The following is a 5,625-nucleotide window of genomic DNA, read 5'->3' as shown; positions in this document are numbered from 1 at the left end:
CACTCCCTTGTCCTGGCTTGGCTTTTGTGATATTTTAGGTTCCTTATTATCATGTTCATCCAAATGAATAGTGTGTGGTACTTCGCTGCCCCCTACAGGGCTTTCTTTTCATGTACACACAGACAGACAGAGCGAGAGAGAGAGAGAGAGAGAGAGAGAGAGAGAGAGAGAGAGAGACTGGGTGAAATACCACAGTGTGCCATCACAGCAGCAATATTTGTGACCTGTTGCCACAAGAAAAGGGCAAACAGGGAAGAACAAACACCATTGTGAATACAACCCATATTTATGTTTATTTATTTTGTACTTTAACTTTCTGCACATCTCTACACTGTGTATAGACATAATATGATATTTGAAATGTCTTTATTATTTTGTCATTTCTGTGAGTGTAATGTTTACTGTTAATTTTATTGTTTATTTCACTTTTGTTTCTTATCTACTTCACTTGCTTTGGCAATGTTAACATATGTTTCCCATGCCAATAAAGCCCTTGAATTGAATAGAATTTAATTGAGAGAGAGAGAGCGAGAGAGCGAGAGAGACAGAGAGAGAGAGAGACAGAGAGAGAGACAGAGAGAGAGACAGAGAGAGAGAGAGAGAGAAGATGAAAAAGATAGGAGAAAATCCAATAATAGAGACCAATTCCAGCATCACTGTCTAGAAGGCTAGCTGACAACCAGTCAATAGTGCTCAGTAAGGAGGCCATGTAGCCCATAAAGATGCGTTATCCTCCATGTTTCTGAAGAAGAGGGCCCTGGAGACCTGTCCCAGCACAAAGCAGAGGCAGCAAAGAGCTCCTCTCTTCTTACAAATGAGCCACAGAAGAGTCCATTAAAACCATGGAGGTCAGCACTTGTCATATCCCAACATACAGTACAAGCTATCCAAGACCTTCAATATATAGCTGACATTGAAACAAAATAAAGTTATCTGTGTGAGTAGACTGCAATGGAGTGGGGGAGATAGAGGATAGTGGATACACTCTTCGAAGTACACAATTTACTTTCAATCATATTGTGAAGAGATCTACACATGCGTATGCTGCTTTCAGATATTGTTACAATGTGAGATGCTTGGGCTTGTTTGAAGAAGAGCAGTTCTGTCCGTGGTCAAAAAGCAAAAGCAGCAAGGTTTACCTCTGGGACAGCTCCATTGTATACAGTACCACAACAAACAACCATTCCCTATGTAAGTGCACTACTTTTGACCCGGGCCCATATGGCTCTTGTCAAAAGTAGAGCACTATTTACAGGGAATAAGGTGCGTTGGAACCAACCTCTTGCTCAACCTCTCCTTCTTCAGAATTGACTACTTCCTACACGAGACATGTCGATGTAATTGTCAGACAGATATCCCTCCTGAAGCCACCAAACATCCAAAATGAGCCATTTATAGTATGTAGAAGTGAAACAAATATGCAAAGACTTATTATGACGCTTTGAAGGGTTTGTGTTTGACCTCCCTTTGTGACCGGTGCCTTAACGGAAGACTGGTTATTTGCTATGACACTGTTAAGCTAAGGATCACCTCCTGCTGTCTGCAGCATTGAAGGGGATGATTTGGTCGAGGCAGCCTACCATCGGGATGCATGCAGTGAAGTAGCGCAAGGCCGTGGGCAGAGAGAAACCTTTGCAGTTCCATAGCTAATCTCATGCCGTTCTACACATGTTGACATGGCGCTGTGAGGTCGCCGAGGCAAAGCACTCCTGTTCATTTAGTTTTTATTTCATATTTTGTATTCGTTTTTTGTTAAAACATTTTTTTATTAGTATTTTGCTTTTGAATAGCTAAATCAGTATAGATTAAGTCTGGGTTATATCTATATGTTTTTTGCCCATGAATTTGAAAATCAGCTCTTTCAACATAGTTACTGTATGATACAAGTTTTCTCCTGTGGTACTGTATGTCAGTGGTAATCTTAAAGTTGGATAAGGGCTAGGGAAATGTGGTGAAGGAGGATTGGAGTTGAGATATTATTCAATATAGTAACTTTGTCTTGCTCTTCATGGTGCTGAAACTCCTCTCTCTAAATTGATAATGGAGCTTCCTGTAGAGCAGGGGTGTCAAAGTCAAATGGACGGAGGGCCAAATAAAAAATTTAGCTACAAGCCGAGGGCCGGACTGTTCGAATGTTCATTGAAAAATTTTTAAATGACGCATATAGTCTAGTGAACCTAATTGAACCTACTGAAAACCTAACAAATATATTCCAATATGATCAGATAAATAAAGCAATATTTTCTTATGGCTCTGTCAGTAATCTTTAATTTTCAACAGACACAAAAGACAAATTTCCTTTATATAAAAATCCCCATAACATGAACATTAAATGAAAGAAACCGGTATTCAAGGCACCATCAGTAGCCTATATTTTCTATTTTAGCAAAAGTGGGCTAAATTTACTTCAAAGAAAAAAACAATAATAGCAATTTTCTATCATCCACTCAACTGAAATATGTTTAAAATATAATTGGATTGAAATACAATAAAATAAAGTGCAAAAATCTATTAATCAAAAACAACACTTTGTTTAAGGAGAAGTAACATGCAGTGAAAACAAATATTAAACTTTAACTTTTAAACTTGAACTGAGTAAAAACTCTAAATATGTGATTGCACAGTAATGTTCACTTGTTTGAGGTTGAGGGTGATACTTGGTGGTGTCCCATCTTTTCCACAAGTTCATCAATGTTCGGGGTAAGGCTCTGAGCTGAGGAAATCCTCAGAATTGAGTGGAGGTGTTCAGCAGTAAGTCGACTTCTGTGTGATGTTTTGTTCAAGTTCATCAAAGAAAACAGTTGTTCACACAGGTATGTGCTGCCAAACATAGACAACGTTTGAGCAGCCTGGATGCGCAGCTGGGGCATTGTGTCGGGGAGGAAACGGGCGAACTCCGCAGCACCCACTGCCGCATATTTTGCCCTCAGTGCATCATTGCATTGGAGGTCAATCAACTCCATTTGGAGGTTTGGTGGTGAGCTTTCCACGTCAACAGCAAATGGGTTACCGAGCAGTTCCAACCTGCTTTTTTGTGCTTCAAAGTCAGCAAATCGGCGTCGAAAGTCAGCGGCAAGCATACCTATTTTATCAGCCAACTGTGCGCTCGGGAACGCACTGGTAGAGAGCTTCTCTTTCATGGTCTGGCAGCTGGGAAAGTGGCTCAAATTTTCTTTCCGCATCTGCGTCTCCCACAGAGTCAGTTTGGTTTTAAATGCCTTCACTGTACTGTACATATCAGAGATGACACGATCCCGACCCTGCAGCTGCAAGTTCATTGCATTCAGATGACTCGTAATGTCACACAGAAAAGCCATTTCACACAGAAACATTTCGTCTCGGAGTTGTGTTGTGTCTTTCCCTTTGCTGTCCAAGAACAGACAAATCTCCTCACGAAGCTCGAAACATCTTTGAAGCACCTTTCCCTGGCTTAGCCATCGCACCTCTGTGTGATAAGGCAAATCACCATGCTCCGTTTCTAACTCCGTCAGAAATGCCTTGAACTGGCGGTGATTCAAACCTTTGGCTCTGATAAAGTTAACTGTGCGCGTGATGATGCTCATTACATGCTCCATTTTCAAGGCTTTACCGCACAACGCTTCCTGGTGTATGATACAATGATAAGCTGTCAGCTCACCTGTCGCGTTTTCCTCTTGCATCTTTTCCCGTATCTTCGCCACCAGTCCGCTCCTGTGTCCACACATCGCAGGTGCTCCGTCGGTTGTCAAACCCACGAGTTTTTCCCAAGGCAGCTCCATCTCATTTACACATCTTGACACCTCTTCATACAAATCATGCCCCGTAGTTGTGCCATGCATAGGACGTAAAGCCAAAAACTCCTCTGTCACGCTTAGGCTGGAGTCCACTCCGCGGATGAAAATTGACAACTGGGCAATGTCAGAAATGTCGGTGCTCTCATCCACAGCCAAGGAATATGCAATGAAATCTTTTCCCTTTTTCACAAGCTGCTCTTTTAGATTGATGGACAACTGGTCTACTCTCTCGGCAATGGTGTTTCTGCTCAGACTCACATTTAAAAAGAGTTGCCTTTTTTCTGGGCAAACTTCACAAACTTTAATCATGCAGTTTTTGATGAAATCCCCTCCGTAAATGGCCGGGCTGATTTAGCGATCTCTTCTGCCAAAATAAAACTGGCCTTGACAGCAGCCTGGCCTTGTGATTTGGCTTTTTGAACAGAGCCTGTCGAGATTTGAGGCCTCGTTTTAATTCCTCTGCCTTTTGTAGCCTTTGTTCCATGTCCATATTCTTGTTTTTGTCCGCGTGTTTCGTTTCATAATGTCGTCTCAGATTATACTCTTTCAGTACCGCCACACTTTCTCCACACAGAAGACACACAGGTTTTCCAGCTACCTCCGTGAACAAATACTCCGACTCCCACCTTGTTTGAAACCCCGGTTCTCAGTGTCCACCTTCCGTTTTGCCATTTTTGATGGGTATCTGAAAGTTAATTTTACTGTGATGCTGACAACTGCTGTGCCAATAAATATTGAAATGAAGCAGCCTACTGCTCGGTGCGTCACCGTTGCATTGTGGGAAATGTAGTATTGGTGCGTGTAAAAGATCTGCGGGCTGCCGGCTTGCTGCGGTCTGCGGGCCGGTTCTAATAATAAATCAAGATCATCCCAGGGGCCGTAAAAACCTTCTCGCGGGCCGGATGTGGCCCGCGGGCCTTGACTCTGACATATGTGCTGTAGAGCTTCCTGATTCCTTCTATTCGTTAACTATTAGGACTGGCAGAGGAATTGTCCACTATGAATGAAGAGGAGAAATCGGTTACACCTATAGACTGACAGGTTAAATAGGCACCATCAGGAGATTTCCATCAGCTTGACATGGAATACCACAGTACACAAATAAGTAGACATAATACGCATTGTGTTGTCTATTGTAAACTTGTACGAAAGGTGGATCACACTATTGACTTCATTCTCTATCTGTATGCAGGTGGGAAGACTGAGGAGCATAAAGGCATTTACATTTCCCCAGCAGCACCAGGGGAAGGCAGTACAGCCTCCTAGAACCACTCAGAAAATAACAGCCTATTAATACCTGACTTGCTCCCCCCTAGCTTTCACAGGGACAGAAATCATCTTTCCCTGACTGCTTTATCCATCACAAAAAAATGTACTCTTTCCTTCCCACAAAACCTCCCTGTCTTCTCACTTGGCTACTGTACAAAATATTGTTTATGTGAGCTTCACCTCAAACTACAATTTGAACGTTTTTGATGTCCTCACAAGGGGCGGACTGGGAATAGAAATCGGCTCTGGGATTTCTAACACACTGGCCCATTCTTTTCCCCCTTGAGGACCCCACAACAACCATGTTTTTCTTCCTTGAGGCCCCCGTTATCAGTCAGATAATGCTAATTTTGCATTTTTCCCACTAGGCAAAAAAGGACCGGCCCTTCTGGCTTTTGCCAGAAATGCCAGATGGGCAGTCTACCCCTGTGTCCTCTACTGCGAGTTATTCTGAGCCCTGTCTAGGAGAAAAGTTTGAGAACTTTTCGCGCGACATGCCGATTAGAGGTCTGTCAACCAATTAGATACATGCAACGGTGTTCTTCCTGCCTCAATGCCCTATGCTCATTGCGTACATCCGCCC

This window comes from Oncorhynchus keta, chromosome 30 (assembly GCF_023373465.1).
Source record: "Oncorhynchus keta strain PuntledgeMale-10-30-2019 chromosome 30, Oket_V2, whole genome shotgun sequence".
In the NCBI taxonomy this organism is placed as follows: Eukaryota; Metazoa; Chordata; class Actinopteri; order Salmoniformes; family Salmonidae; genus Oncorhynchus; species Oncorhynchus keta.
Note: the sequence above shows the minus strand (reverse complement) of the source record.